Raw genomic sequence first — 12,105 nt, 5'->3', positions numbered from 1 at the left:
GACCGTGTTCCTCACTGCTGTCTGTGAACAACAACAGGTCGTCCACATACTGGACCAGCTGGTGTGGCTGGCTGAAGCCTTTTAAGCAGTTCGCCATGCATTGGTGAAAGATGCTGGGACTATTATGAAAGCCCTGTGGGAGGCAGCTCCATGTATACTGCTGTTCCCGGAAGGTGAAGGCAAACTTGTACTGGTCTTCCCTCCGTACAGGGATAGACCAGAACCCGTTGGATATGTCCAACACTGTGAACGTGGTTGCGGATGCAGGGATTTCCCCTATCAGATCCGCAACTGTCGCTACTGTGGGAGCACAAGCTGGGATGTTTTTATTGAGCACCCTATAATCCACCGTAGCCCTCCAAGAATTGTCCGGTTTCCTAACCGGCCAAAGCGGGGAGTTGACATGGGTGGCTATGGGTCTCAAAACACCCTGCTCGACAAGCGAGCTTAAAGCTGTCTCCAAGTCTGCTTCTGCCTCTCGGGGAAAGCCATACTGCTTTTGCGGGCGGGACATGGGATCCCCATCTATTCTAACCTCCACTTCTGTGACTCTCCCACAGTCGTGTTTATGGGTGGCAAATGCTGCAAGATTTGCTTGCACATAGGCCCGGTACTCGGCTGGGGTGTTACCGACCAGAACCTCAGGTCGTAACCCCCTTTTGGCTTCATTGTACACAGAGTCCCTTTTCCCTGTTTCTTATCAATAACCATGACTTCTCCCTCTGCTCCCGTGCCCACTGTGCCCCATAGACAGTGATTCCTCAAGTCTACTAGGATCTGGCGAGCGATGATAAAATCAGCCCCCAAAATCCCTTTTCCCATCTGCTCCCAGTTCATTAGGACGCACTTCCATTGTGTTTGGAGTGCTCCTAAATGAACCGCGAGCGGGACTGAGAAAAACCCAGCCTTCTCATTACCTGTGAACCCAACTAGTTGATACGGCACCCCGTTTGATAGAGGTGAGGTTGCGGGGTCCTCCGAATGGACTATCGTGCTGGAAGCACCAGTGTCCAAAAGGTAGGTACCCAATACACCCTCAACCTCCATCTTGACCCAGGGTCGTCCCCAGGGGTCATATTCTAGTGGGCGCAGGTATGCAGGCTGGGTCTGGGCTAGTCACGGCCTCTGTACTGGCAGGGTTGCTGGTGCTTCCCTGCCTGTTGCTGTGGTTACCTTCCCAGTCCCCTCCAGTGCTGTCCTCACTGCAGCTACTATCTGGTCAAGGGATGGTGAGGAGCTCGCTCCACTTCCCCGACTCTGGGCGGCTCCTGAAGGACTTCTCCCCCCATATCTCTTTACTGGGCTCCTGCAATCCCTTTTAAAATGCCCAGCTTTCCCGCACCCGTAGCACACTCCCTCCTTATCAATCGAGCGGCCACCCTCCTGGTGCCATTCCCTTTTGGGAATCGGGTTGGGTTTTACTTCATTTACCCGACCTTTGGAGGTTTTCTCCTCCTCCCCTCCTCCATTCCGTTGGACCAGTGCCAGTTGCCTGACCACTGCTTCCTCGGTGAGGTTGGGGTCCCGGGAATCGAACCACAGTTCTGCCCTGGCCTTGAGCCGGGGCAAGCAGTTTGCCACCAGCATCCTCAGCCAGCGGCCAGTCTGTACCGCGGAAAGATTCGCCCGGTCGAGGAGCTCCCCACAGGCTGCGTGGTATACCACCCACAGCCTGTCCGCAAACGCCTGCGGGGTTTCCCTTGCGAGTTGCCTTGTCCTTTCGACCCGTTCGAAAGGACTGCCGTCATCGAAGCCCATAGCCTCAAGGACGGCCCTCTGGGCCTCAGTAAATGTGTGCTGCCCCTCCGGCATTCTGCCGGTAGGGCCTGGTACAATTTGCTGTCCAGAGAGAAGAGCAGCAGCTTGGCTGTCTCTTCCTCGTCGCACCCATTAATTTCCCCTGCCTGCATCACCTCCATGAAGTGGATAGGTGGGTCCCCACTGCGAGTGAGTTTGGCCAAATGGGCCACCATGGCCCTGAGTGATTGAACTCCATGGGGAATAATAAAGTCGCTCTCCAGCGCTCCCCGACCTTGGCCACCTCCCTGTGGAGGACCGTACTTGCGCTGCCTGACCGGGCACATCCGCCCTGGTTCAGGATCTTTCTGCGCTGGTCCCTCCATACCCGGTGCAGCAGACAGTGCCTGGTCACCTGATCCAGCCCTTAACTGACCCTCGGCTGGAGCCTCACATCCCTGCTGCCAAATGGGACACATTGGTCCTGCCCCCAGCCCTGGGTATGCTACTACCTGCGTGCCCCGCCCCTCCTGGTACCCCACCGGACAAACCACCGTGCCTCAGGAGGTGGTTGGGCGTCTCTTGCCTTTGGATTCTCCTCTACTCCCCAATACTCTCCTTTGTCCCCTGTGGACCTTCTGGGTCCTATCAGGGCGACCATCCCCTTTGCCTGGGATAGAGCGTGGGTGAGAGTTTTAATCCTCTCCTGGCAGGGACCGTGATCTGCAAACTCACTGCGACTGGCCACTTTATAGGCTGTCTGTACGTCTTTTAATTTATTCTCCAGTTCCCAAATTTTCTGGGTGTACCGAGAGTTCTGTTCCCGGAGGGACCCCTCACTACCCTTGGCCTCAGTGACCTGACACTGAAGATAGTCCCGGCTATTTCGGAAGGTCTCCTCCAACTGCCGGTTCCTTTGCTGCTCCCCAGCTAATTCGGCCAGCAGGTTGTCCCCAACCACAGCCCGGATAGCAGAGAGCTCCACTGATTTCTGAAGACTCTGTTCCAAGTCCTTCACCCGCTGGTCGAGCTTTCGGACTTGGCGGGTGAAGCAGATAAGCCAGATGGCCTTTTCCACCCTATGGTTGTGGTCCTTCCCTGCTGTCCACTGAGCAGCAGCATCCACTGGGCGCTCTGCCCGAGTGAGGGCTTGCACCCAAGGTTTGGTGAGGTTCACCTTGCCAAAAATGTATGAGGAAATTCTCTCCTCCATTTTAGTTTCCTCTCTTATCACCTCATCTGTTATATTAACATCTTCTGTTTGCTTAAGTCCCTTCGTGGTCGCCATGTTCTGTAAGGGGTTTTCACAGGGTTGTTGTTGTGCCTTGGGTGTCTCTCTCTCTCTGGGCTTCTGCCCTCACAGCTTATGCCTGGCCTGTGAGGTACCCTGAGTGCTGCAAGAGCACCCCTGGAGAGACTGTGTCCACAGCTTATGAAGGGGGTTTTGAGACTCGTGCGTCCCCACAGCTTATACCTAGCCTGTGAGGCGCCTGTGAGTGTCAAACACTCCTAACCCCTTCTTCCCTAGCCTGTGACACACAGTTGAGCGTTTTCGAGGCGCTCCTAGCTTCCCTTACACGGTTCTGACATAAGACTCACGATCAGGAGATGTAATACAATAGAACTGAGACAAGGTGATTCCAAGAGGAACTTTAGGCTTCCAATTTATTTGACAAGGTGTAACTCAACAAACAGCAATACACCAACAAAACAATCCCCCTAAATCCCACTAAAATGGACCCAACGAAAATCTTTACACCAGTTTAGCAGTACAATGCCGAACTTCCCACCTTTCCTGGCCTAACTGAGTTGGGAGTTCTGGGGACCGGAGGTTATACTCACGACTGTGCCTTCCGCAGTCTGGTGGTTTGTTTCTTCTATCTTCGGTGTCTTCGGACACTGGTTTTCCTTCAGTGTCGAGAGGCTTGTGGTTGTGGTTGTTGAATCACGAGGGCAGGGAAAATCATCACTTCTTTTTTCACTACGTCAGAAACCCCTTTTTTTATAGCCAGATTATCCAGTCCGCCTCTCCTGCTGAAGTCGATTCTTCTCATTGGTGGACTTTTGATTTTGAAAAATGCAGCAGTTTGAGGTTTTTAGGTTTTTTTCCCACTGATCTTAACCTACTCAAGGTTTGAGTGGGTGTTGATTGCATTGGCCTCCTGTAGCCATTGTGCTAGTCTGGCCTGAGCCAGATATTTCTATGCCTGATGAAGAAGTTGTTGGAATATGTATGTGGCATTGTTTAAATGCTAATGTTTTCAAGGGGCAAGTTTCGAGGGTATACAGTTCCCAGACAATTTGATTAGTTCCAATGTCCAAACTGGCCCTTTTGATATTGACTCCACCCCTTTTCTTGCAGACCTTTTAAAAAATCCCAAATTCGATTAAAGTTCGTAGTTTCTTCCATGTGCACTTTAGGATTTCAAACTTTCTGGTAGATAGTTCCAAATTAAATTCCCTTTCTTATGAGTCCAAACACTGGGGGGGGGTCTCCATTTGTGTCCCAAAGTTTTCCTTCCATCGGTTTCAATTCACAGCACAGACTGATCCCATAGCCCTTTTCCTTCTGGGTAAAATGAGGGGGTTTTCGTCCTCCCCTACACTTGCTATGAAGGCCAACATACCATTTGCCTTCTTCACCGCCTGCTGTACCTGCATGCCAACTTTCAATGACTGATGAACCATGACACACAGGTCTTGCTGCACCTCCTCTTTTCCCAATCTGCTGCCATTCTGCTTTCGTGTTTTTGCCTCCAAAGTGGATGACCTCACATTTATCCACATTATACTGCATCTGCCATGTATTTGCCCACTCACCTAACCTGTCCAATTTACCCTGCATGCTCTTAGTGTCCTCCTCACAGCTCACACCGCCACCAAGTTTAGTGTCATCTGCAAACTTGGAGATATTACACTCAATTCCATCATCTAAATCATTAATGTACATTGTAAATAGCTGGGGTCCCAGCACTGAGCCCTGCGGCACTCCCCTAGTCACTGCCTGCCATTCTGAAAAGGACCCGTTAATCCCGACTCTCTGCTTCCTGTCTGCCAACCAGTTCTCTATCCACGTCAGTACATTACCCCCAATATCATGTACTTTGATTTTTCACACCAATCTCCTGTGTGGGACCTTGTCAAAAGCCTTTTGAAAGTCCAAATACACCACATCCACTGGTTCTCCCTTGTCCACTCTACTAGTTACATCCTCAAAAAATTCCAGAAGATTTGTCAAGCATGATTTCCTTTTCATAAATCCATGCTGACTTGAATCAATCCTATCACTGCTCTCCAAATGTGCTGCTATTTCATCCTTAATGATTGATTCCAACATTTTCTCCACCACCGATGTCAGGCTAACCGGTCTATAATTACCCGTTTTCTCTCTCCCTCCTTTTTAAAAAAGTGGTGTTACATTAGCAACCCTCCAGTCCATAGGAACTGATCCAGAGTCGATAGACTGTTGGAAAATTATCACCAATGCATCCACTATTTCTAGGGTCACTTCCTTAAGTACTCTGGGATGTAGACTATCAGGCCCTGGGGATTTATCGGCCTTTAATCCCATCAATTTCCCTAACACAATTTCCCGCCTAATAAGGATATCCTTCAGTTCCTACTTCTCACTAGACCCTCGATTCCCTAGTACATCCGGAAGGTTATTTGTATCTTCCTTTGTGAAGACAGAACCAAAGTACGTGTTCAATTGGTCTGCCATTTCTTTGTTCCCCATTATAAATTCACCCGAATCCAACTGCAAGGGACCTACGTTTGTCTTCACTAATCTTTTTCTCTTCACATATCTATAGAAGCTTTTGCAGTCAGTTTTTATGTTTCTGGCAAGCTTACTCTCATATTCTATTTTCCCTCTCTTAATTCAACCTTTTGTCCTCCTCTGCTGAATTTTTAAATTCTCCCAGTCCTCCGGTTTGCTGCTCTTTCTAGCTCATTTGTATGCTTCTTCCTTGGAATTAATACTATCCTTAATTTCCTTTGTTAGCCACGGTTGAGCCACCTTCCCCATTTTATTTTTACTCCAGACAGGGATGTACAATTGCTGAAGTTCGTCCATCTGCTCTTCAAAGGTTTGCCATTGCCTATCCACCGTCAGTCCTTTAAGTATCATTTGCCAGTCTAATCTAGCCAATTCGCGCCTCATACCATCAAAGTTACCTTTCCTTTAGTTCAGGACCCTAGTTTCTGAAGTAACTTTGTCACTCTCCATCTTAATAAGGAATTCTACCATATTATGGTCACTCTTCCCCAAGGGGTCTCGCACAACAAGATTGCTAATTAGTCCCTTCTCATTACACATCACCCAGTCTAGGATGGCCAGCTTTCTGGTTGGTTCCTCGAAATATTGGTCTAGAAAACCATCCCTAATACACTCCAGGAAATCCTCCTCCACCGCATTGCTACCAGTTAGGTTAGCCCAATCAATATGTAGATTAAAGTCGCCCATGATCACTGCTGTACCTTTATTGCACACATCCCTTATTTCTTGTTTGATGCTGTCCCCAACCTCACGACTACTATTTGGTGGCCTTACACAACTCCCACTAGCATTTTCTGCCCTTTGGTATTTCGTAGCTCAACCCATACCGATTCCACATCATCCAAGCTAATGTCCTTCCTTACAATTGCATTAATTTCCTCTTTAACCAGCAACGCCACCCCGCCTCCTTTTCCTTTCTGTCTCTCCTTCCTAAATGCTGAATACCCTTGTATGTTGAGTTCCCATCCTTGGTCACCCTGGAGCCATGTCTCCGTGATGCCAATCACATCGTATCCGTTAACTGCTATCTGCGCAGTTAATTCATCCACCTTATTCCAAATACTCCTCGCATTGAGGCACAGAGCCTTCAGGCTTGTCTTTTTAACACACTTTGACCGTTTAGAATTTTGCTGTAAATTGGCCCTTTTTGTTTTTTGCCTTGGGTTTCACTTTTACTATTCTCCTTTCTAGCTTTTGCTTCTGTCTCCATTTTATTTCCCTCTGTCTCCCTGCATAGATTCCCAATTAGGAATGTATAGGGCCAGAACTCGGTCAACTCTAAGGCCCGCCCATTTCTCGGCAGCCCCCGGGCGGCACATACCATTTTGCTGCCCGCCACCGCTGGGGCCAGTCGGAAGCGAGTTTTGCCGCGGTTGTGTTGGCAGCAGCGGCAGCGGCAGGCAGCGGGAGTCAGCAGGCGGGAGTGGGTGTCAGCGGGTGGCGGCAGCAGTGAGCGATAGGTGTCGGCCTCTCAATTCGGAATACTTCGGAGACTGTGCACCACGCATGCGCGAGACTTGTTTTTTTTTGTAGTTTGATTTGCCAGCTGACATCAGTGTTGACGCGATTCGGGCTGATGGGACATCTGCGCATACGCTGAAATGCTGATCACTCCTTTGCACCTGCTAGTTGGAGAGGGGAGAGTGTTGGAAATACAGAGCTACAAAGTCCATCAAGGGAATTAAAATGAGTGGACAAAAAGCTTCAAGGAAGACTTAAAACCGAGTCTAGAGCTCCCTGGTTTAATGATGAAGAACTGGAGGAGATTGTATCAGAGGTGGAGCACAGGTATAAAGACCTCGCCCGGGATGGTTGTGGCAAGCCTCCACCATCCCAATACAGACGCATTTGGAGGGAGATTGGTGAGGCCGTGTCCTTAATGGGCAACATTGCGCGAGATGGGGACCAGTGTAGGAAATGTTGGAACAATGTATTGGCGTCAGCAAGAGTGAGTAACTATTTATTGGGGCCCTCCCGTACAATTCCAAAAGGATCTGTGCCAGATGTGTCTGTGTGTGTGTGTGTCTGTGAGTGCGTGTGTGGGACATGAGCAAAAGGAGTCAAGGCTGCAACGTTTCTTTCTTTCTTTCTGCAGAAGAAAAAACTTCCAAGGCAACAAGCCTGAGTGCCACGGGAGGGGGCCCAGCAGAGGTGATAGAGTTGAGCAGCCTGGAGGAGCGTGCCTTGGCATTGGTGGGTGACCACCGCCATGCAACCACAAAGGGTGATGCAGATCCCATGATAGAGCATGGTAAGCTTATACTAATCTCCGGTGTGCGTGACGCTCATGTCATGTAAGGTCAAATGCGTTTTAACGCACACTTTGTCGGCCATTATTGGTGTGCCCATATAGCGATGGAATGCCTTGATGGCACAATGTGAGATTGGATGGCTCATATATCATCTTGACCAAACCCCATCCCCCAGCTATAGACTGAAATGTTGTCCTCTACTTGCAACGAGCAATGCACACCATCTACCTCTGGCACACAAAAGAGGAGTGTGATCCCAACTTATCCCATCCCAACGTTGTCACCAGCCCAAGACAGCGGCTCCTTCCTCCACCTCCCCTCCCCCCCCCCCAAGATCACCCATATCCACCGCACCCACCTCCGCCACCCAGAGTCAGGAAGACCAGGAGGGAGAGGAAGGAGAAGGGCACGTGGTCGAGCCAATTGAGCTCGAGGAGCTGGAAGAGGAGGACACCAGCCTCCTGACATGTGTGCCACCTGTCTGGAGAGCCTCGGTGTTGGGGTCTGAATTCATGGGGTTCAAACCGGACGATCCAGGAACAAGTGCTGGCAGGCGCAGAGGCCGTGGCGTTAAACCAACCACACAGCATTCAGCCACACAATCCCAACAATCACCTGAGGATGCAGGATGGCTCGCGGCTATTCAGGAGATAGTCCAGCTATCAAGGACGAACGGCTACCTAGATCGCGATATGCTCCAGACCATGGCTGAGATAGCTGCCAGCATCGCAACCTTTGCTCAGCACCATACTGACAGCATGGAGCGGCTCATTAGTGTGATGGAGTGCAACACGGAGTCTGATGAGGCGATGAGGCGCGCTTCTGGGCATGTCGTGCAAGCCCCCGACACCACACTCTCAAGGCACGCAGATCCGGAGGAGCTGGAGATGCCAGCGCCTTCAGTCACGCCCCCTCTACCTTCTCACCAAGACGCAGACGTCTGCAGAGATCCGGCTGCCCTCCTGCACAACCTGATCAAGCAGAGGCAGTGAGGAGCAGGGGTGTGGTGCGCCGTGTTGAAGGCGGAGCAAAGAAGAGAACGATGGGCCTCACATCGAGGGGGGGAGGGAAGGTAGGTGGTGATGGCGGGGATAGGGGTGGGTGTTGGTGGTGGATATCTTCATTAATTTTATGATGTTCTGTTCCTTTAGAATGCCACATTTTTCAATCAATTCACATTGTTCCACTCTTGGTCATTGTTTCATTTTTACATAATGTGTAGTGCCTTCTGAGAAAACACAGCTCTCCCTCAGGTGTTCTGCTGTATGAGGGATATCTTGCCCTCCACATATGATTCTACTGTACAATGGGTCGCACCATCAGGCCATCTCGACACAACAAGTAAGGGTCACCAATGCAGGAAGGCTTCCATTCAATGAGAGTCAGTTGAACTACTTGCAGGGCACACATTAAGGTTTGCACTTCACCCCACTTTTTCTGACGCCAAACATCGTGTATTGCCACCCCTGAGATGACATGTGCATCAGTGATATTGCAGTCCATTATATGTATTTTTCCTTCTTCCGTACCTCATGTCATGCTGTTCTCACTATCACATGCAGCGACCTGCCAGAGCTTTACATCGTCTAACTTTTGCATCTTTACTCTGACATAAGATCATGCCATCTGCGCAGTCACAATCTGTCACTAAATATCTTCCACCTGAAATGGTGTAAAAACTCTTGTATGCAGGAAGGCTGCCATTCAATGACACTCACTTGAACTACTTGCAGGGCAGACCTTAAGGCTTGCACTTCAACCCGCTGTTTCCAAGGTCAAACATGGCGGAGTGCCACCCATGAGATGACATGTTAATCAGTTACATTGCAATCCATTAAATGTATTTTCCCGTCTTCCATATCTCATGTAATACTCTTCTGAGTATCAGTTGCAGCGGTGTGCCATATCTTTACATCTTCTAACTTTCGCATATTTACTCTGACATAAGATCATACCATTTGCGCAGTCACAATATGTCGCTAAATATGTCCCGCATTAAATGGTCTCAAAACTCTTGTAGGGCATCTCCACTGAGCCTTTACCATCTTTCGCTACTCATTGCCGCTTCCTCGACCACACCTTCCCTTCAACAGAGTAATCTGGATTTACATATATCAACTCTTTCTGTGCGGGGTAAGGTCCATCACATTACTATTTCTGTGCCACTGTTAATGCTGCAGCATGTGCACGATACCCGGGATGTGAAGCACTGCAGAACTTTGAGCGATTCTCCCTGCCTGACTCACAGCCAGCTCAGACCAGCTTTTTGCCAGCGGTCCTTCTGGCGGGTGACAGAGCAATCTTAGTCAATAGTGCCTGAGGAAAATCCCGGATTTCCAGCCTCGGGCATGGGCGGGCAGCAGCAAGTAGCGTCGAAGAAACCTCCGCGAGGAATCTCCCAGCGGTCGGCACCAGGGCGGGACCGGAGGAATCGCCAAAAAATAAACAATTTCCGGCGGAACCTCGGCAACTGTGGGCGGAACTTCGATCAAGTTTGGGTCCATAGTCTTTTTAATCTTTTTAATAAAGTCCATTGCATTGGAAAATCTCAGTGTTCTTATGGGCTAGAATCTCCATGTTTGTGTTTATTCCCCAAAAATGGGTGTTATTTCTGGCGTGGGCATTAAAAGAGAGTTTTCTGATCACCAGCTTCTCGCCCATTCTCAAAACACCTAGTTTCCATTTTTGAAAATGGCCGTTACCAAGAACGATAGCAAATGGGCGGTAGCATTAATTTTTTTTGACCTTCTGCCGTAAAGTGTGGCCGTCCTTAGCAACGGCATGGCAACACTCCATTCCCGCAATTCAGGATGTCAAGTGTCATCATGACATGCGCAGAAGAGGAGACAGAGAGAAAGGGAGTTCAGAGGCACTGAAAGCATGTGTGGCTGTGGTGTGTGCTTGTCTGGCTGTTGTGGGAGGCACGACGGAGATTCACCAGTAGCAAAAAGCCTACTAAGCACCAAGAACATAATTGGCACCGAGTTTTTGTCCAACAAATAAAATATCATCATCATCATCATAGGCAGTCCCTCGGAATCGAGGAAGACTTGCTTCCACTCCTGAAGTGAGTTCTTTGGTGGCTGAACAGCCCAATACGAGAGCCACAGACTCTGTCACAGGTGGGACAGACATTCGCCGAGGGAAGGGTTCGCCAAACGCTCCTTCCGCTGCCTGCGCTTGACCTCTTCACGCTCTCGGCGTTGAGATTCAAAGAGCTCAACGCCCTCCTGGATGCACTTATTCCACCTAGGGTGGTCTTTGACCAGGGACTCTCAGGTGTCAGTGGTGATGTCACACTTTACCAGGGAGGCTTTGAGGGTGTCCTTGTAATGTTTCCGCTGCCCATCTTTGGCTCGTTTGCCGTGAAGGAGCTCCGCATAAAGCATTTGCTTAGGGAGTCTCGTGTCTGTCATGTGAACTATGTGGCCTGCCCAGCAAAGCTGATCGAGTGTGGTCAGTGCTTCAATGCTGGGGATGTTAGCCTGAACGAGGACATTAGCCCGAGAAAATAAGATATAACATGGAAGGGATGGAGGATGCCCTGGAGCTGGTAGCCAGGAACACTGGTGGCAGAGGGCTCCCAGTGGTCCCGGAGCATTGCACTGCACCCCAAGGTGAGGCAACCCCATTGCCAACAACACATGAGAGCCAGCAGCAACATCTTCCTTCTGGCTTGGCGCACGTTCCCACCTCGGGACTGTCCTCTCCCATATCTGTCCAAGCAGCACTTCGGCCGTCACCCTCCCCCCCAATGAAGCATCGCCTGAGGAGCTCCTCGGCCAGGCAGCTTGGAGTCAGGAGAGGAAGTGGAAGGGGTAGAGGTGGGGAGGAGAAGCGGGGTGGGGGGTGGGGGGGGGGGGGCGGGGGAAGGGTTGGTTTGTACAGAAATACTAATGATTTCTGACTAATATTTGGTTTAAATGTTTCTTATTTAACAAAACCTTGTAGCATATTGGCCCAGTTGGCTGCACCATTACACGCTGGTGATTCCTTAACATTAAAGGGTATAATCACGCTTAACTTTAATCAACTTAAACTTTAACTGTCACCAAGGTGATGCCCACCATTGATGTATAACCTGCACACCAGCAGTGTGTCAGCCTTGTAAATAACACCAACATTCTTTCAGGCAAAGCGATCATTGATGAGCTCCTGACGTAAGGCTCTTGCAGCTATCATGACACCATGGGCCCTTTCATGCGGCGGGGGGGGGGGGGGGGGTGGAGGCATGGATGCAGCGTCAACCTGATTCTCTGAGCCGACGTCAGCGTCCGCCACCTCATCCTTCTCTTCCTCTCTCTGGTGAGGTGGTCTGTCAGACTCATCAGGCAATTC

This window comes from Pristiophorus japonicus, chromosome 15 (genome assembly GCF_044704955.1).
Source record: "Pristiophorus japonicus isolate sPriJap1 chromosome 15, sPriJap1.hap1, whole genome shotgun sequence".
NCBI classification, from domain to species: domain Eukaryota; kingdom Metazoa; phylum Chordata; class Chondrichthyes; family Pristiophoridae; genus Pristiophorus; species Pristiophorus japonicus.
Note: the sequence above shows the minus strand (reverse complement) of the source record.